Genomic DNA, 22,586 nt, shown 5'->3' with positions numbered 1-22,586 from the left:
GGTAAAATTAAAACAACTTCCTCTAGGCTCCCTCAACGAGACGGGTTTGGCTCCCCCAACGAGACGGGTTTGGCTCCCCAGCTGAAAGTGGTTCCTTTGACTCCTCCTTCTTTCCAACATCAAGTCATCCCCTTAAAGAAGAAGAAACTCTTTTTACTCCTAGACAGTCACAAGCCCACCTAGAAATCAAGTCCTAAAGCTATAGCTTTTATTTACTGAGCTTTCCTAATTATCTGGGTGGTTGCAAACTCCACCTGTGTCATGATCAGTCCTGGGCCTGCATTAGCATCATAAAACCTAACAGTCTGTATTCTAAATGCACAGCAAATGCCCAGCAAAGGTCCCTGGGGAAAATGGCATGAGATCATTAACTCATCTCAGAAATTCAGGATATTCTTCATTTCCTTTCTCTGTCTCTTCCTCTTTCTTTTCACAATGAGCAGCAGAGTGTCATGTTGGGAAATGAAGAAGCAGAAGAAGAGAATGGTACCATCTTGGCACTCACACTCTCCATTTGTAAATGTATAGATTGTGGTGAGTATTGGCTTCAACTCCGGCTAACCATCAGAATCCCTTATAGAATAACAACAAAGTTTCCTGGGCCATCTACATCCACCTCAGGCCTATTGAATCAGAATTTCCAGGGCTGGGGCCCAGGAATCTCTTTTTTCAAAGATTTCCAGGAGATTCTTAAGATCAGTCAGGTCTGAGAACCACTGGACTCTATAGATAAAACCCAGGCCACCTTAGCTTCAATAATCACCTTCCATTAAATTTACCTTCTAGTTACTTCCATCATTAAGGATCCTGTTACACACTTGTATTTACAGCAGCTAACACATGTCGGAAGGATCCAAATGGTCTATCTTATAGGAAACAATACGTCACATGGGAGGTGGATGAGGTGCCTCTCAGAAACTTAAGGATTTATTTGGAGCTAAAACGTTTATCAGGAGGGATTCTATTGGCATTTCCAGCTGGCCAGCTTCACCTTTTAGGAAACTACCTCACGCATTGCAGGGCATAGAGCATCCCTGGCCTCTATTTGCTAAATATCTGTAATATCCCCAGATTCACTGTGGCTATTAGACAGACTTCTCATATGAGGAAACTAATGCCCAGCTCACTGTGAGGGAATGGATAAAAATAAATAATTCCTACTTACAGGATTTAAGTAGGATATTATTTATTAAAAATAAAGTAAATAATTATTACTTATAATTATTTATAATTAATTTATAATATATAATTAATTATAATTATAATTAATTTATAATATATAATTATTATAATTATAATTAATTTATAATATATAATTATTATAATTATAATTAATTTATAATATATAATTATTATAATTAACTTATAAATCAATGTTAATTAAAATTATTATTCATAATTATTATAATATAATATAATTATTATTTATTGTGAGAATTAAATGAACAAATGCATGTAAGGCACTTATTACCACAATGCACTAAGAAATATTCAATAAATGTTAACTATTATTACTATTGTTGTTATTAATCCAGAAATACAATCAATTTTCAAAGAGGTGAAAATTCTAAAATCATGTGTGTATGCTTGTGTGTGTGTGTTGCAAAGACACCTGCTATAGTCAGTCCATTGAGAAGAATAAAACCCATTTTCTCCCTTTTAAGATGTGTTTTGTCCAACACATATTACCACTCCATATTGTTCATATTACCCAGGAAGTTATTTAGCTTTTGCTTTCCTCTTAGTTTCCCTTAATTTAGGGCCTCCAGACAAGTCTACATGCTCAGTCTGAACGGCCACCCATTCTATTCACCTGTGTCTAGGCAGGAAGGGGTATCTTAGAATCAAGATACTCTCAATATAACCTACTCATCTCTAGGAATACTGACACCCATAACCAACCATCCCAAACAAACAGCCAAACCCCTCTCAAATTGTTCTTAGGGTGGGAGTCAAACAACTTACATTTTTGCCTCCCCGGGAACAAGTGATTTAGTCATTATCTTCGTCGTCCTGAACCTAAAGATACAAAAATTGGAGGCTCAGAGAGGTTTTCTGATTTGACTTCACTCCCAAAGGGAAATGAGTGTAGGAGAAGATTCCCCCAAAGCAATGGGCGGGAGTAGGAAGGAGACTATGTATGAATAAGAACCAGCACTGAATTACTGAAGACCACACACATGGATTACAACTGTGACAAGCCATTCAGTATTTTGAGCTTCAGTTCTCACCTCTGTAACAAGGTGATAAGACAACCAGCTTCTTAACATTCTTGTAAAGTGAAGAAGAATGTAGCCAGAGCGTTCTCATTGTCTGTCTCATAGGAAGGAATCCACTTATCATCTCATTTTTTGGTATCGTTTTATTTTATTCATTTTTTTTCTTGCTTTCCCTACCCTGGCCCCCCACCACCCAACAGGCTTCTGTGTGTGATGTTCCCTTCCCTGTGTCCATGTGTTCTCATTGTTCAACTCCCACTTATGAGTGAGAACACGTAGTGTTTGGTTTTCTATTCCTGTGTAACCATCTCATTTTTTAAAACTATAATCAGTTAATAAGGTAGTTTTATTACTCATTTTAAAAATAAGAAAATTGGGATTCAAATTGGGTAAATACTTTGCTCAGGCAGCTGCCTTAGGGATAATGGGTAGAAATTGAATTTTTAGTAAGGTACTTCGGTATGTATTAATACCATATTTAAAATTTTCCTTACTATAATTTAACCCCTATTTTATTTCTGTCACTTCCTTTATAATGAGAATAATTGCCTTTTACCTTGAACACTACATCCACACACGTATTTATAGAGTTATTTATCCCCTAAGTCCTATTAACCCAAGACTGAACATGTTAAATTCACTTCTCTCTTCCTCAAGGGTCTTGTTTTTGAAATATTTCATCATTTTGTTGCTTTCCACTGTGCTTCCCTGGGTATCTTACCATGGGGGAATATATTCAAATTGCATCACTCACGGAAGACAGTTCTAGGGAAAAACATGTCAGGTCAACACTGAAGACTCACTTGATCCTTCACATCTTCAAGTGGCCTTGCTCTTATTAATGGATTGCCATGAATGATCTTTTACAATTTTGCCCCAAAGGTCAAGAAGAGAAAATTCAATAAGTAGTAAAACACTATAAGTGGAAATCACTACATATGTTTGCATTAAGCCAGATGTTTAATAGATAAATGTCAGATGAAGAAAAACTCAAGAATACTATAGGTGGATTCCAGTGTAATCTTTTTACCACATTTGCACCAAGATTGGTTCTCAACTATAAAATCAAAATGAAAAACAGCAAACATCACTTGCTCAGAGCAAAAGACACATTTAATAATCAACATCAAGGAGGTTTCACAATAAAGTCAATGGCAATATCTCAAGACTGAGGGAAAAAAGACTTTAATACTGTGTTCAATATCCCAGAATGGCTTTGTATTCGCTACGTGGCCTTAGGCAAACTACTTAACCTTTCTGAGTGTCAGTTACTTCATCTGTAAAATAAAAGGCAATCGGATTGGCCTATTATTTTAAGGATTGACTGACACGTGGACATAACACTACATCTAGGACACCGGGGGTACTCAATCAGTGGTTATGTCATTATCGTTACCATAAGTCTTTTCTAACATGTGAGAAAGTGCATAGTACAGTATGAGATATATAGACAGTGCCTATGTATGTTCCTAAACTATGAAATCTTTGCTGTTTGCCTTCACACGCTTCATTCATCCTTTTAACGTACAGGTGAAAAAGCTAATGAGTAATGAAGTGAATTTAAAAAACAAGGTGTTTGAGAGGACACAGCCAGGATGCCCCCTTTATTGTCATCTCCAAGTTTAAAAACTTCGTGTTAGGAAAATGCATTTGACATTGGAATCAGGACATCTCTTGCTTCAAGTAGAATTCTGTGACTGTTGGGCCTTTATAGAGCTCTTGAGGATCTTATTATAAGATGACATCATCTTTATCTTGCTTCCACAGACAACTCCTACAATGCTGTTTTCTGAGGCTCCAGAGTATAATCTATGCATTTTCTGCCTGCCAAGAAATTCAGCTCTTTCCTCCTTCATGTTGCTTAATAACCAAATTGATGATTCTACTAATTTGGGCACCACCCCATGTCTTTATTAGGACCTGCTCTAGATCACATGTCTTAAAAGTATTGAAAAAGTCATAAGACGTTGACATTGGAAACCACATTGTCTTTTTCCATACTACATTCTAAACATTTGCTGTCAAGGTTAAAGAGAAAGTAATGCGAAATCTAAAATTCAGGGGAAAATGCTTTCAAAAAACCTGAATCATGAGGATACTCTGTTTAAAGTCCCATCTTTTGTTTGTAATAAAAATTAGACCTTTTTCGGTCATGTTACAGAAACAATACATGTTTACTGTAGAAAACTAAATGCAGATAAGGCGAATGAAGGAAAAAAACACCAACAATTTTACACACAAGTTGGGAATCCATAGGAATCTGTGATTAACCTTGGGGTGATTTATATATAAAATACATGTTTAAATTTATGGCCACTCTGCTTTGGGGTAAGTTGCTCCACAGCAATAGATAGCTGGAACAAGTAGTAAGCAAGTTTCTATTATGTTGGTGTTTTAGTCAAGAATCTACTGAGGAACTGAACCAATAGGATACACACACACACACACATGCACATGCACACATACACACACATATAGTTATAGCAGGGGGGGTTATTATAAAGAACTGGCTCATAGGATTATGAAGACTGAGAAGTCCCACAATCTGCCCTCTCCAAGCTGGAGACCTAGGAAAGTTGGTGGTATAATTCATCTGTGCCCAAACGCCTGAGCACCAGGGAGCCAGTGGTGTAAATCCAAGTCTAAGAGCAGGAGATGACATGAGATGTACCAGCTCAAGAAGTGAGGCAGCAGTCGTGTGTGTGTGTGTGTGTGTGTGTGTGTGTGTGTGTGTGTTTAGGAGTACTGTATTTATCAAGATAAAGGGGGCATTAACGAGTACTATCTAATGTGGCCATTTTCCCATTAGGGGAAAAGGTCAAGAAAGAGATGAACAAGTACCTTTCCCTAGGTTGGATGGATGTAGAGGACTTGAGCTATCAGGCTCTGCTTTTTCAGATTTCTTTTCTGCACTGCAGTCTCTCTGTGACAGCTCACAATGGTTACAGTCTCTTGTATGTAACAGCCTTGCAGTAAGTGGTGCCTTGGAGGAATAAGGGGAGCCATGAAAGGAGAAAAGCTTTGGTTCCACCAATTCTCCTCCAAGGAACAATGGTAGTAAGAGTAGCACAACTAGAAAAGGTGTTTTTCCCAGAGCTCCAACAGCTGACCAGCAAAGAGACCGACGGCAGAGCAGAAAGCAGCCATCAGTGGCCAGAAAAGAGCAGAGGTGCTGTGTGCAGCATGTTGGATGAAGGGAAAGATGTCATAAAGCATCCCCGTTTTTTGAAAAGAAAAACACAGAAGGAAAGTCATATTGTAAAGATGTAAAGAGAAGCTAAATCCTTTTATTGTCTGAATAAAACCTAGCCACAGACTATGGCCTAACTAGGTGGCCAGTACCAGTGTTTCACATACATTTTTAACTTATAATTCAACTGCTTTCTGAAAATGTAAGTAACTGTTCTACAGTACTGTGGTACATTGTTTACAAAGATGGCCACCATCAATCCTTTCACTCCCTGTAAGCTCGTACTGCGCCATGGATCAGAAGGCAGAGTCTTTTTCCTCTCCCCTTAAACCTGAGTGGCTTTGTGACTTGCCTTGACCAATAGAATGCAGTGGAAGCGATATTGTGGCAATTTGGGCACCTACTACCCCCAGACAAAGACTACCAGGAGCAAACCTGTAGTCAGACAACATTGGGTTATTGACTAGCTGTAGTGAGGGGGAATGCACACCAGGAGGTGCTGTGCAGTGTCTTGGTAAGAGGGTGTTAGACTTGCAGAGTTTGGGCTTGTGGTAGGTGATTTGGAGAGCTCAAGAAAGTGTCTCTTTTTTTCTGGAATGGATGCTGTCAGGCAGTGGGGGTAATTCTGTGATTGGATATCTTAATTTTTATCTAGAAGGCAGAAAGAATGGAATGAGACACATTATAATTGGTAAAGAGGCAGTAGTCATTCACATTAGTCATAATGTTCTCATTTTTATCTGTATTTGGACATGATTATGGAGTGATCTTTGTTCCATCTTGGTCACAGAATAACTTTGTCTGATGTCATTCTTCAGTAGAAATGTTTACATTTACTAGAAAAAAAAAATGGTCTAGTAGTGAGTACAAGGACAGCTCCAAGTAACACCACCGTTTAGCTGACACTGCCCAGCCAGCATTCCATGTCAAGATTGTTTCGCTTTCGTAAGAGCATAAATTTTAAGAGGCCTGACAACTTCCAATTTCATTTGGGATAAGCCAGCCACAGTGTAAAAAGTCCAACTATTTTGAGACCACCATGCTAGGAAGAAGCTCACAGTAGCTATATGGATAAATCATGCCAAAGAAAACCATGAATCCCACCTGAAAACAAAAACAAAGTTGCCAATCAAATGGCTGTAGTCAAGCCATCCCAGCATCCCCCTTTTGAGCTATCTCAGCTGAGAATTTAGATATCACGGAGCAGAGAGAAACAAGCTCTCCTTGCTATGGCTTAATGAAATTCCTGGTCCACAGAATCCTGAGAAATAAAATGGCTATTGTTTATGACCACTATTCTTTGGGGGTAAATTATTCTACAGCAATAGATAGCTGAAACAAGTAGCAAGTAATTTTATATCATTGTATTAGCCTGGTTTTACACTGCTATAAAGAATACCTGAGACGGGGTAATTTATGAATGAAAGAGGTTTCATTGACTCACAGTTCCAGATGGCTGGGGAGGCCTCAGGAAACTCACAATCATGGCAGAAGGCAATGGGTAAGTAAGACATGTCTCCCCACAGTGGCGAGAGAGTGTGAAGGAGGAACTGCCAAACACTTATGAAACTATTAGATCTCATGAGAACTCACTCACTATCATGAGAACAGCATGGGGGAAAGAGCCACCATGATCCAATCACCTCCCACAAGGTCCCTCCCTTGATACCTGGGGATTATAATTTGAGATGAGATTTGGGTGGGGACATAGAGCCTAATCATTTCCATCATGCTGGTGTATTACTCAAAAATCTTCAGAGAAACAAAACTAATAGAATATACACAAACACACACACAAACTTATAGTGAAGGGATTTATTGTAAAGAATTGGCTCACCGACTATGGAGGCTCAGAAGTCCCACAATCTGCCCTCTCTAAGCTGAAGACTTAGGAAAGTTGGTGTGATTCATCTGTGTCCACAGGCCTGAGAACCAGGGGGCCAATTGTATAAATCCAAGTCTAAGGGCAGGATATACGATGAGATGCACCAGCTCAAGAAATGAAACCAGAAAAAAAAAGGAGTGAGGCAGTTTCCTCCTTCCTCTGCCTTTTGTTCTATTCAGGGTCTCAACAGATTGGATGACACCAGCCCTCCTTGGGGAAGGTAATCTGCTTTACTGGGTCCACCAAGTCAGATGCTAATCTCTTCTAGAAACATTCTCAAAAACCCAGAAATAATTTTTATCTGAGCACCTTGTGATCCAGTCAAGTTGACACATAAAATTTACCATCACAGCTGGTAAGATAGGTCTTGCTTAACTCAAAACTAAAGTGTTGGACACTGCAATCATCATTTAAAATTATGAAAAGATTCATCACAGGTTAATACAAATAATCGTCCCCTCATCTTTATACCATAAGAGCAAATGTCAGTACATTATATGTCTCAGGAAGAGTATATCCTTATATTAATAACCTAACTTTATACCTCTGAAGATGTATAGTACATCGCTGTGATAAAGCCAAGCCAAAAATGCTCCTAGCAAGCTGTCTGAAATCACCCACACACATCCCAAACTGTCGAGCCTAGGTTATCGCCAGGGTTGCTGTGGGGTACTCTGATTCAGTCCAGATCAACCGTAGGAGGAAGTTCTGAAGACTTCTAGAGAACATGCAAGAAACTGGAGCCAATATTTAGAACCATTTCAAGCAGGCCTGTTAGGACTGGGCCTTCCCCAGAGCTGAGCCTGACCTCCAGCTCTGGCCTGGATGTGTCAGTGTCCAGTGGGCTTGATTCAGGTCAGAGCACACCAATCACATCAGAACAGCCACCCCATCCTACTTGAGAAACTCTTCCTAGGGCCTCAGAAGGGACTGTGTTCTCAATAGTCTTTAATTTCAGCACCAGCCCACCATAGCAGCCAACAGAGAGCCATGGGGTCTCTAGTAAACCATCAGCTGGAGCATTGGTTAAATTCTGGGGATAGCTGAGTTCTGTTGCAGCAGAAATAATGGAAAAAGAAACACAAGTATATTTCTCAATAGTACAGTTTATTTACAAGAGCTTTTGCCTTTTGGACAAACTAAGTTATACAATAGCAAAAACATGAAATAGGACACATTTCTAACACTTTTATTTGCCATTTCTTTGTTTCCCTTCATCCTTTCTGTTCTCTACCGCCAACTCCTTCACAGCATTAGCTCTACAAAGGCTTGCTCCCATGGTGGCGAGAGAGAGAGCAAAGGCTTTGCCTACATGCTCTAGTTTAGCCTAGTCCAGTAGAAAAATAATGCATACAAGCAGAATATAGAATTTTAGATCTTCTAGTAGCCAAATTAAACTAAAAATGACAGACATAATTCATTTGAACACTGATATGGTTTGGCTCTGTGTCCCCACCCAAATATCATCTTGTAGCTCCCATAATTCCCACAAGTTGTGGGAGGGACCTGGTGGGAGATGATTGAATCAGCGGGCAGATCTTTCCCGTGCTGTTCTCATGAAAGTGAATGGATTTCATGAGGTCTGATGGTTTTAAAAATGAGAGTTTCCCTGCACAAGCCCTCTTCTCTTGTCTGCCACCATGTGAGATGTGCTTTTCGCCTTCCACCATGATTACGAGGCCTCCCCAGCCATGTGGAACTGTAAGTCCATTAAACCTCTTTCTTTTGTAATTTGCTCAGTCTAGGGTATGTCTTTATTAGCAGTGTGGAAATGGACTTATGCAAATACTGTTTATATAACTATGTCCAAAATTTTATCACTTCAACATCTAATCAATATAAAAATATTTAATAAAATATGTCACATATTTTGGGTTGTTGTTATAGAATCCAATGTGTGTTTTACACCCACATACAGCACATCTCAATTCAAACTAGGACACATGCCAAGTCTTCAGTTGCCATATGTAACCATGACTACCATTTTGGACAGCACCTGTCTACTTAATTGTAACTTCTCTATCTAGTCTTCCATTTCTTGAATGATTAGCTACTCTGTCCAATGAATTAATCCAACAATGAAATAGATTCACCTTCAATGCAATATATTGGCATTAACAGGGATATAGAATGCCTTGATAAAAATTTCCAGAAGTATGGCAATCCATCAAATACCTCCAGCATTGTTCGAATCACACAGACGGCCTCCTATGCCTTCAGATGATATCATTGTGAAGGTAAAAATAAAAAACCTGAGGAAAAAAAAACACTACAGAGCAGAGAACTGATCCTAATTTGGCTTAAAGGTAATTTCCATTTCTAGGAGAATTTTTAGAGCAATAGGTAAATACATCCCTGAGAAAAAAGGATGACAACCTTTCTGGGTCATCACAATTATGTACATTCTCACTTTTCTGAAAACTTATCTTGGCAGGGAAAAAAAAATCCTTAGGAAATTCTCCAGAGCAAAATGGTAATCAGCTGTTAAAAGCATAAATTAAAGAAGTCAAACTGAAAAGTATGGAAGGTGTCATATGGTTGTGAAAAGAGCATGGATTCCAGAATCAGACAGACCTGAATTCACAGCGTGAGCCATACAAAGATATCATATGGTTGTGAAAAGAGCACAGATTCTGGAATCAGACGGGCTTGGATTTATGCTGTGAACTTCAGCAGATGCCTCCTTGGTACCAGATTCCAAGGGGAATTAGGAGGAATTGTGGGGAATGCCATTTCACTTGAAACATTACAGGCATTTAAATGTGCCTGATACTATATGGGACCCTGAGTAGACAATATGTATTTACCTCCATATTGTTTTAGAGTGAACATCAATAATCTTTCTGATATAAATAGCTGCTGAATTGGTCTGTGAAAACCTCAAGAATGAGACAAGTAAGCCATAGTGCATTGTCTGCCCATTAAAGCCAAAATGCTGTCCTCCAGGCACCTGTCCAGCCAGTTGCTGTACATTGCAGGCACACATCTTCCTGCAAGGCATCCTGGGAAAGTCAGCTTCAGAAAGGTCAGCTCACTCGGGAGCAAACAAGCTCTCACGAACTATGGGTATCTTCTCAGTCATAAACCCAGTTCTAGGAAACGGTATTTACCGGTTACAATATCGCTGGAGTGCTTAGGTGGGTCTCCAGATGCCAGTGAGACCCCAGTCCAGCCAGTGTTACAGGTTCTTGATATCATCACAAGACAGAACTCAGAGATGAGTCAGAATGAAGTGAAAGGCAAGAAGCTCTTATTGCAAAGTGAAAGTACCCACTCGAGTAGGAGTGTGAGTGAACTTGGGAGAGTGACTCGTACACAGTGGAGTTTGGGTTTCTAATTTAATGAGCTCTTCTAATTAAAAGATGGAACCATGAGGGCTTCTAGGAAAAGGTGGAAATCTCTTAGAATTTGAGTGTCACTCATTTTTCTGATAAATATGGGCATGATCGGATCTGTCATGGCACTGGTGGGTGAGTGATTCAGGAGAATAATGAGTGTATAATTAGGTCTGGGGTAGGACATGGGTCAAATTCAGTGTCAGACTTAGCTGGTTTCAATCATCTTAGCCCCTATCCTGTTAGCTAGAGTCTTATCAGCCTAGGCTCATCTTTGTCCTTGTAGCTAATTTTAACACCTCCTTTCTTGCTGTTGGTGATATTGGTGCTTGATATTTTCCTGCTTCTCCTGTAACGACCCAGCATTCCTATTTTATGGGCGTTTTCTTAAATTAGGGGGTGAAATAATCATTAAATATCCTGGAAAAGGAGAGCATTTCAGGGACCCCTGGTTACTAACCCAAACTTTCTCTCTTATTTATTTCTCTCTTATCTCTCTTATTATTTGGCTTTGCCTAGAAGAGTCATGGACATGTCACTCTGACCAGGGTTTTGGCCATTTTTCTTATTTTGAGTTTTCTGTTATCCTGTAGTTTATTTGCCTAGTTCTTATTTTAGCTGTTGTTTAGGTTTTTCCATGTTTCTGTCACCTCCCAGGGCTATGCTCCTATCAGCAGAACACAGCCAACAAATCATTAGTTTGCTAATAACACAAGTTATAGCAATGTAGTCCACGGATTGACTACTTCTTAGTCAAGTGTCCACCCCTCATCCAATCAGCTGTGGCCTTAGTCAGGTGTCCACCCCTCATCCAATCAGCTGTGGCCTTAGTCAAGTGTCCACCCCTCATCCAATCAGCTGTGGGCTTAGTCAGGTGTCCACCCCTCATCCAATCGGCTGTGGCCTTGCTGAAGGTGGCATTTGGAAGTCAGCTACCTACTCCGCAGGATGTGTGGGCAAGAAATTCATCCTGAAAGTGATGTGGACAGACGGTGCTCTGAACTATGGTTAGTACAGTTATGTGTCATTTAATGACAGCGATACATTCTATGCAATGTGTCATTAGGTGATTTTGTCATCTTTCAAACATCATGGAGTATACTTACACAAGCCTAGATGGCATCGCCTTCAACACACCTAGGCTATATGTTATAGCCTATTGCTCCTGGGCTACAAAACTGTATGGCATGTTACTGTAGTGAATACTATAGGCAATTGTAACACAGTGGTATTTTTGTGCAAATAAATATATTGAAACAGAAAAGGTACAGTAACAGTATAAAAAATTTAAAAAGGGCACACCTTTATAAGGCAGTTACCATGAATAGAGCTTGCAGGACTGGAAGTTGCTCTGGGTGAGTCAGTGAGTGACTAGCAGTGACTGAATGTGAAGACCTAGAACACTGCTGTATACTACTGTAGACTAAACATCATACACTTAGGCTACACTAAAATTTTTAAAACATTTTTCTTCAATAATAAATTAATCTTAGCTTACAATAACTTTTTTACGTTGTAAACTTTTAAATGTTTTACAACTTTTCAACTCTTATCACAATACAACTTAAAACACAAACACAGCTGGGCACGGTGGCGCACTCCTGAAATCCCAGCACTTTGGGAGGCCAAAGTGGGTGGATCACCCGAGGTCAAGAGTTCGAGACCAGCCTGGTCATCATGGCGAAACCCCATCTCTACTAAAAATACAAAATTAGCCGGGCTTGGTGGCACATGCCTGTAATCCCAGCTACTGGGGAGGCTGAGGCAGGAGCATCACTTGAACCTGGGAGGCAGAGGTTGCAGTGAGCCGAGATTGCACCACTGCACTCCAGCCTGGGCGTCAAGAGCAAAACTCCGTCTCAAAAAAAAAAAAAAAAAATACATTGCAGAGCTGTACAAAAATATTTTCTTACTTTATATCCCTATTAAGTTTTTTTCTCTTTTTAAGAATTTTTGTTTTGTTTTTTACTTTTTGAAATTTTTGTGAAAACCTAAGACACAAACACACGCATTAGCCTAGGCCAACAAGGGCTCAGGATCAGTATCACTGTCTTCCATCACCGCATCTGGTTCCACTGGAAGGTCTTCAGGAAAAGTAACACACATGGAGATGTCATCTATGATAACAATGCCTTCCTCTGAATACCTCCTGCAGGACCTGCCTGAGGCCGTTTTACAGTTAATATTTTAATAAGTGGAAGGCATATACTCTAAAATAACTATTAAAAATTGTGTACATAAACCAGTAACACAGTTTATCATCATTATCAAGTATTATGAACTGTACATAATTGTACGTGCTATGCTTTCACACAACTGGCAGTATAGTAGGTTTGTTTACACCAGCATCACTACAAACACTTTGGCTGCATCACTAGAGGATGGGAATGTTTCAGCTCCGCTATGATCTCATGGGACCACTCTCACATACGCGGCCCGTCACTGACAGAAACGTCATCATGCAGCAGAAAGCTGTATGTTACATTTCACAGATAAGGAAACTGAGGCTCAGAGAGGATAAGCAACTTGCCCAGCTCACTCCCCAAGTTCAGGGACTGTATCTGGTTGCTGTTACCTAGTCGTAGTACTCACAGCACTGCCTGTATTATTGAAGAGTGCTATATTGAAGAGTGTTATTTGTTGAATAATTACAGGGACAAAGGACTCCAAAACTGTGGTCTCTATACCTGTTGTTCTCAACCTTGGCTGTGCATTAACATCACCTGGGAGGGCTTTTAAACTCCCAGTCTTCAGGCAACACCCCCAGGCCAAGTAAATTAACGTCTCTGCTCCTCACATGATTCTAATACGCGCCAAAATTGGAGATCTCTGGTCTAAAGAAGCACTTTTCAGCTTTCAGTTTGAACTAAAACAGCTGGAGAACTTGTTAAAATGCAGATTCTGACTCAATGAGTCTTGAATGGGCCCAAGAGTCTGCATTTCTAAAAACTTTCTGGTTGCCTCTGAACTGCCTTTACGATACTGCAATTGTTCTTTTCAGGAGGGCTCTTTCCCCCACAGCTATGATGAAGATGCATTTCATAATGTGTTCACAGGAGAGGTGGTGGTGCTTAGTAATTAGGAGCATAGAGACTAGGTGAGCTATTCTGGCTTGGAAACCTGCTACTGCCACAAAATAGCTATTAATATAAAGTCTGAACAATTTTCTAAACTGCCCTGTGCCTCAGTTTTCTTATATGTAAATCAGATATAAAAGAGTACCTATAAATAAGTACTTATAGATATTAAATGTGTAGACACATGCAAAAGACAGAACAGTGCCAGACATGTTGTAAGTGCTCAGTAAGAGTGAGTTCATTGTTGTTATTCACTGAGTATTTCTGATCTTTCTTAAGCTAGAAAGGTCAAGCGCTCTGGAGCTTGACCACCTGGGTTCAAATGCCACCTTCACTCACGTTAACAGTGTGGTTTGGGCAACCGACTTTACCCCTCTGCACCTGTTTCTTCAATGTGCAAATGGAAATAAGAAGATCACCTGCCTCTTAGGGTGTTCTAAGGATAAATTATATGCAATGCACTTAGAATACGGCCAGACTAAAAGGTAAATGGGCCACAAATGTTTATGATTGTTGTCATTATCGTTATTACCACCACGTGCCAGGCACTGGGGATGCAGAGGTAAATCAGAAGCTTCAAGCGTAGCCCTTGTTGGAACTGAAAAGAAATCGCAGATGTAAAACCTTTGATTTAATGAGGTTTTACAGTGTCCAGTCATCCTTGAAGAGCAAGCAGAAAAAAGGAAATTCTGTCAGTTGATATCTCCTGTATCTAGAGTCATTCTCTTGGTTTACAGCAGTTATTTTTACTCTTTGCTTTAGGACTCTCATTTACTTAAAACTGATGGCTTGAAAAGGGAAATTCATCTGGATTCCCTCACCAAGCTGACAGTCCACTGCCACTGTTATTACAATGATTTATCACTACTCTTTCCACGTGGATGGTGACAGGCAAAGGAAGGGGTTTGCCATCTTACATCCCGACTTTGATAGACACATTCCCCGAAAAAGCAGCTTGTATCTTCCAATCTCACATCATAAGAGCTATAATCCCTGGTCCAGCTAAACCAAAACCTCCCCAAGACACATCAGATAATGATTAAACTACTGTTTATATAAGTAATTGCCAGGTACGCTACATGAAAAGAATTAAATTTATCAGTCACCAAATAGTAATTATTAATATGGATTCGTGTGTTTCCTGAATAGCAGCATATTTGTTGTAGAGATTCAGCAAACACCCAGTTTCTGGGAATGTGTGCTTTCTACTCAGCATGCTGTGATGTCTCTCCCTCAGATTCAGGAATGCTGAGAAAAGAACTCTGTGAGTAGAGATTCATGCAAAGGAAAATCATGAAGTATATGTTGTTATTCTTTGTATGAGTTAATACACACACACATTCACTCTGTAAGCTGGCAAAAATAATGACCCAAAAAGGGAGTCGAAAATATTATGTGTAAGTTGGAGTTTGAGACCCTGATTCGGACAGGAGAGGGAAATACCGGGTAGAAGAGGGCGGTTCCCTAGCAAAGGCCCCACGCTCAAGAGTGGAGACCCGTGGGCCTAAGTGGGAATAGACATTTCCGTTTTCGCACCCAAGAAGTTGCCTTTTGGCCCACCATGCCCCCCTATCCTGTACCCATATAAACTCCAAACCCCAGGCTCCAGAAGCAGACAGGCAGGTGAGAAGACGAGGAGAAAAACAGACGAACAGAACGGAAGAACGCGGCAGAGAGAGAGGAGGAGGAACATCTGAACGCCAAGAGGAGTTTGGCTGGGGGCAGCTGGAGACGGGTTCAGCCACTGGACAGCCAGGCTCCAGGGGAAGATCCTCTTCCCACTCTACCCTTCCTTCCGGCTCTTCATCCATCCCACTGAGAGTCACTTCCACCACTCAATAGAAACCTCCACATTCATCCTTCAGGCCCCTGTGTGAACTGAGTCTTCCAGGATGCTAGGAAAGAGCTCAGAATACAGAAAGCTGTTACGCTGACCCACTGCCCTTGCAAAAAGGAAGACAGTCCATTGAGCAATCTGCAGACGGCAAAGCTAAAAGAGCATTATAATACTGGAGCAGCAGACATCCATCCTTAGACACTACTGTGGGGCCGGAGCCCAAAGCCCTCACCCCGGCTCCTGCACCGTCCCATCTTTGCGCTCTCCCTCTTCTGAGAGGTTTGAGCAGCAGCAGCAACCAACCAGGTGAGCTACACCCCTGTCTCATGTCCTGCAAGGGGGATCAGGGAACTCTGCGATTTCAATACTTTCTGTATTTGTTTCTTAGGGCTACCATAACAAATTGTCACAATTTGGTAGCTTAAAGCAACAGAAATTGGTTTTCTTGCAATTCTGGAGGTGAGGTATTCAAAATCAAAGTGTGGCAGGGCCAAGCTCCTTCTGAAAGCCCTAGGAGGGAATCTGGACCCTGCCTCTTCTGCTTCCCATGGGTCCAGGCATTCCTTGGCTCCTGGTTGCATCATTCCAATCTCTGCCTCAGTCTTCTCATCTTCTCTCTGTGTCTCTTTTGTGTGCCTCTCATAAAAACACCTGTGTTCAACAAATTTTATGGGAGGCCATTAGTTTGGATTAACCACCTGCCTGAGGCCCCAGCATCAGACCCAAGGAGAATGGAGTCACTTGTGCTAAGTGCCACATAATTAAACTGAACTTTGAAATGGGTCAGCTTTCAAAAACAGAAAAACAAAACAAAACAAAAAAAACCCAGGAGATCCCAGTCAACCTGAGTGTCAGTTTAATTTAAAAGTCCTCTCTGTTTTCACCTGAAAAGGAAAGTAACTTTGAAATAACCGATCTGCATTTTGTCCCCTGATTCTGCTTTCTCCAGACCTTTTCTGGCTCTAAAGCCAAACCCTCTTTTCTCAGCAGCTGAACCCAGCCCAACTCAGCCAAGAGTTACTCTTGCAAAAATGGTTTATTTCTGTGCAGAAGCATATGCGTCATAAAGCTAATGAGCTTAAGCGTCAGGGCCCTGAATAGCAGGGACTCTCTCAAGGGGGCTACAGGCATTTCATATCCATAATCTGTTATTATTTTTCTTAAAGAGGCTCCCAAAATTCTAGATGTTTCAGGCCTGAAAATCTTGGATCCACCCCATCTTTCTTAGTATATCCAATGGCAGTAATAATTTACAGGGTACGTAATAGGGGCTCAACATATATTAGTCAAACTAATATAACAGCTATTGCCGGGCGCGGTGGCTCACGCTTGTAATCCCAGCAGTTTGGGAGGCCGAGGCAGGTGGATCACCTGAGGTCGGGAGTTCAAGACCAGCCTGACCAACATGGAGAAACCCCATCTCTACTAAAAATACAAAATTAGCCGGAGTGGTGGCACATGCCTGTAATCCCAGCTACTCGGGAGGCTGAGGCAGGAGAATCGCTTGAACCCGGGAGGCGGAAGTTGCGGTGAGCCGAGATCGCGCCATTGCACTCCAGCCTGGGCAAAAAGAGCGAAACTCTGTCTCAAAAAAAAAAAAAAAAAAAAAAAAAAAGAATGTTCCAGGTTGAGAGGATAGAAGTGCTATAGAGAGAAAGAACATCATATGTCCAAGGAACTGAGAGAAGGCAAATTAGCTGCTGCACAGACAGTGAGGAGGATCTTGGTATAAAATGAGACTGGGAAGGCAAACCAACCATGCAGGACCCCTTGAGCCCTATGAAGATGGTCAGCCTTTATTATAAGAACAACAGCAAGTTAGTCTGAGTGTTGGGCAGGGTGGGGAGCACAGATAAGAGTAATGACATGACCAGATGTCTATTTACAAAATGCTCTGGCTGCACTATGGAAATCAGCAGGGGCAAGGCAGGGGTGTGTAAGAAGATGCAAGTAGCAAGCTATTGGGGAAGACCAGGAAAGAGGTGACTGTGGCGTGGTGGGTGGTGGGAGCAGTGGGAAATAAATGAAAAGAATTGCAGAGATGGAGAGACATTAAGAGTAAAATCCTCATACTTGTTGCAGGATTGGCCATGGGGAGTAATGGTGAAAGAGTTGTCAAGGATAATGTTAGAGACTGTATATTTATGTCTCCCCAAATTCATACATGAAAATCCTAACCCCTAGGATGATGGTATTAAGAGGTGGGGCCAGCACAGTATGGTGGCACATGCCTGTAATTCCAGCACTTTGGGAGGCCAAAATGGGTGGATCGTTTGAGCCCAGGAGTTTGAGGCCAGCCTGGGCAACATGATAAAACCCTGTCTCTACCAAAAATAAGTAAATAAAAATTAGCCTGGTGGGATAATGCATGCCTGTAGCCCCAGCTACTCAAGAGACTAAGGTGGGAGGATCGCTTGAGTCTGAAAGATGGAGGTTGCCATGAGTTGTGATTGTGCCACTGTACTCCAGCCTGGGCGATAGAGTGAGACTCTGTCTCAAAAAAAAAAAAAAAAAAAAAAAAATGGGGTCTTTGTGGGGGTCATTAGGTCATGAGGATGCATCCCTCTGGAATAAGACCGGTGCCCTTATAAAAGAGGCCCTAGTGTACTGCTTTGCCCCGTCCACCACATAAGAACATAGCAAGAAGAAAGTTGTCTATGAACCAGTAAGCAGACCCTCACAAAACACCAGACCTGCCAGCACCCTGATCTTGGACTTCCCAGCCTCAAGAACTATGAGAAACAAATTTTTGTTGTTTAAACGCTACCTAGTCTGTGGTAATTTGTTATATCAGCCCAAATTGACTAAGACAGAAAACTACTGGATCATTTGGGTTGCACCAATGAATAGTGATGTGTTAACTGGGATGGAGAACTCTGGAAGAAAACCCATTTGTTTGGATTGGGAGGGGAGGGTTAATGAATTTCAGTCTCTTCTAGGACTTACTGAATCCACAATGACCTTGAAGCATCCAAATGAATATGTCAAGAGAGAGGTTGGACAACAGGATTCTGAAATGAAGACATCAATCTGGGACTGAATAAGTGGTAACTGAAGTATTGGCTGTGGATGAAACCATGTAGGGAAAGAAGACAGTGGAAGAAAAGAGATGGGCCCAAAACCAAGCCCAGAGAAACATCATCTGGCTGGGTAAAGAAGGATCTAACTACAAAGGAGGGAGAGAAGGAGCAGCAGCGAGAGGACAACCATGAGAATGTGGGGTCAGAACAGTCCAAAGAAGTGTGTTGACAGGAAGCATGTGGTGAGTGAACGGAGCTGAGAAGGCAAGGAATTTGGGGTCTGGACATCATCGGGTTTAGTGGCCTGAAGGTGCTGTGGCTGAGCTCCTCAGGGGAAGTGGTTAACGAGGGCAGGAGCAAGATTGGAGTGGGCTCTATGGGGAGGGAAGATAGAGTGCGGTGCTGCAAGGATGTGGGGTTGAGGAGAGATTGTTGAGTGTGTTTGTTTCTGATTATGTTGTTGCTTTGGCTTGTTTTTATTTCTAATGCCAAAAAAATGAACAAACAAACAAAACAGTTGTTTTCATAAGCCAGTGGGAGAATGTATTTGCAGGAGCAGTTTGATTAGATGAGAGGGAAGGGGATCATCGTTGGCATCAGGTCTGAGAGAAGGGAGGAGGGGATGGAATTCAGTTTGCAGGTGGTGGCATCGGCCCAAGGCAAGAGGAGAGACATTCCTCTGTTGTATCAGGAACAGAGGTGGGAGAGGTGGAGGCAGTGGGTTGCATGGGAAGAAGGTGTCTTTTGATGGCTTTGTTTCCCGCTGAGAGTGAGGGGGCAGCAGGAAGAAGAGGCAGCAGTTTGTAGAGAGTGAAAGAAGGGATCTGAAAGATTTCAGCAAGAAGTTAGTTCTGCAGACACCAGGTGATAGATATGGTTTGGCTGTGTCCCCATTCAAATCTCTTCTTGAATTGTACCTCCCATAATTCCCATGCATTGTGGGAGGGACCTGGTGGAAGATAATTGAATCACAGGAGTGGTTTCCCCCCTACTGTTCTCATAGCAGTGAATAAGTTTCACGAGATCTGATGGTTTTATAAGGGGTTTTCTGCTTTCACTTGGCTCTCATTCTCTCTTGTCTGCCACCATGTAAGGACGTGCCTTTTGCCTTTTGCTTTCTGCCTTCTGCCATGATTATGAGGCTTCCCCAACCATGTGGAACTGTAAGTCTATTAAACCTCTTTTTCTTTATAAATTACCCAGTCTTGGCACAGATCTCTGGGCCTCATCCCTTCCCAAGGTGCTCTTGGCTTGTATGAAAGGATTTGTACCAGCATCACAGGAGGTCCTTGATGTGAACAGAGGTCCAGGCAAGAGGACTTCATTTCCCGTCTCCAGGCAATTGTCTGCCTTAGCAGATTTGGAGATTTGACTGCCTTTTTGAGGCAAACCATTTCTCTCTTCCAAGAAAACCATGAGGTTTTTTTTTTCTTCTTTTTTTTTTTTTTTTTTTTTTTTTTTGAGGAAAATTGTAAAGTCATTGTAGAGGGAGAAATGGGGACTTGTTGGTCAAAAGATACATAATTACAGTTAGATAGGAGGAATATATTTCAAGGGATTTATTGTACAGCAAGGTGACTGTAGTTAATACACATATATTTTATTCTTGAAAAATGTAAAGAGAGAGGATGTTACGTGCTCTTGCCACAAAATAACTATGTGAGGTAATGCATTTGCTAATCAGCTATATGTAACTATTCCACAATGTGTATATATCAGTGTGTATATATACTTTATGTACTATATATTCTCCAAGATGTGTGTGCATATATATATACACACACACATATACTGCATATTATATACATGATAAATCATACATGGTATCTATAAATTTAAATAATAAAAATACTAAAAAAAAAAATAAAGCCACACAAATTGGAACAGACATTTTAGAGGCCTTGCTAAGTGTTCTGCCTGGTGATGTAAACTTATATATGCATTTGAGCCAGAACAATGCCTCACTGGGTCTGTGGCATCGGTTTGGTCTGTTTGGATTCAGATGTCATGGGGGCTGAGCTGTCACTTGTTCTTCAGGAGATGTCTGTACAATGGTCCCCCTTATCCACAGCAGATACATTCCAAGACCCCCAGTGGATGCTGGAAACCCTAGATACTACCAAACCCTATATATACTATGCGTGAACTTCTATTTTCTTCTTCAAAATTTCACAAATAGAAGATTCATTCTTAGCATAGATCTTAGCAACTTCAGCATATGACTTTTTTTATTTCCTTAAGTAGAGAACTTTCACCTCTTCACTTAAAGGAAGCACTTGTTGGCATATTCAAGCTGGCACCATTCCTACTCTTGCACTTTGGAGCCATTATTAAGTAAAACAAGGGTGATCTGAACACAAACACTGCTATACTGCAGCCGTCGATCTGATCACCGAGATGACTAAGTATCTAACAGGCAGGGAGCATAAACAGCACTGGACAAAGGAAGGATTCACTTCCCCGTAGGAAGGCTTGATATCTCATCAGCCTACTCAGAATGATGTGCCATTTTAAACTCCAGAATTGTTTATTTCTGGAATTTTCCATTCAATATTTTCAGACTGCAGTTGATGGCAGGTAACTAAAACCACAGAAAATGAAACCCTGGCTGAGGGGGGACTACTGTATTCTTACTTAAATTTGATTCTAAGTCAGGAGGCCGACTAAACCGCATAAAGCAATTAGCAAACTGTCCATGACAAGTAGAGACAGAAGTTCAGAAGAGAAAATGCAGCAGTGGTCAGAGTCATCAGGGAAGTTTCTAAAAAGGATGTACTTGGAGGAGGCCTTGAAGGACAGAGAGGATTGGGGAAGTGAGGGGAAAGAACAAGCATTTCCCGCCCATGAGGGGAGAAGCTTTTATGTGATTTCTCTGCACCCTGGTCTGGCTTCATCACTTACTGACTGCGTGGCCTTTGGCAAATTACTTAACCTCTGTACACCTTCTTTTCCCTAACTGCAGCGAGATCATATTGGTACCTGTCTGTAAGGCTGTACTGACGTAATTCTTATGATGTTCTTACCACAGTGCTTGGGTCATATAAAAGCATCCTGTAAGGATGACCAATATTTTTTTTTGTTTTGCTATTGTTGTATGCTAGAATATTAAAAGAACAACTATTTCCACATGCCAAAGTGAACGTGGAGGCCACCAAGAAGGACTGGCCAAGAAGGTATAAATGGACACTTTGCAACTCCTGGCCCTCACTCATCCCGAGGGAAGAAAAGGATCAGAAGTACACCATTCCTTGGGGAAAAAGGTTTGTTTTAAGAGGCTGTGGGTGTGCTTTTGGTCTACCCTCCTAAGGGTAAGGGTGAGGGGCACCTCCAGCTGGGGAAAGGGGCTTCATAAGGACTGCTTGGATGGGCCTGGTGTCTGACTCAGACCCGGGAAATACTAAAAACACAGACTCTTCCCCTCTGCTAGTGGAGAGGGGATGCAGCACCTCATTGACCTGGGTCCCAAGGGTTTATTGGCATTTAAAAAAAAGGCCTGAGTGTTTCCTGTTGGCCACATCTAGGCCAAATGCAAGAAGGAGCCAGCAAGAGGACCCATGAATGTCACTGTCAACAAAGACCTCAGGAAAATAAGTTGGAAATGCCTAAGGGCTGAGAAAGGAGCTATAAGTGGCCAGTTAGAACCAAGACGCATTCACACACATCAAGGGAGAATCAGGTAGGGAATGACTAATCAAGGTATACGCTGATGTCACACTGACATATGGAAGGTCTTGGAAGGTCTTTTCATGATCACAAAAGACATGAGTTTTTTTTCCTGTATTTCATTCAAGATTTGTTTCCTAGATTCATCTAGCCCTACACGGTAGGTATAAATGGGCGTTGGAGGGAAGGAAGAGAGTTGTTTTCTGATTACATCCCGTGGTGTATGTTAGTTCAATGTGCTGATTATAATTGTTATTATTATTCTATTCTAATTACCTTCTTCATTAGACTTTGGACAACAGGAGGGCAGAAATCCCATCTTGTTCATCTGTATATCCATAGCACCAGCACAATACCTGA

The sequence above is a fragment of the Macaca nemestrina genome, chromosome 7 (genome assembly GCF_043159975.1).
Source record: "Macaca nemestrina isolate mMacNem1 chromosome 7, mMacNem.hap1, whole genome shotgun sequence".
Lineage (NCBI taxonomy): Eukaryota > Metazoa > Chordata > Mammalia > Primates > Cercopithecidae > Macaca > Macaca nemestrina.
The sequence above is the reverse complement of the archived record's forward strand: the minus strand, read 5'-3'. Positions refer to the sequence as shown.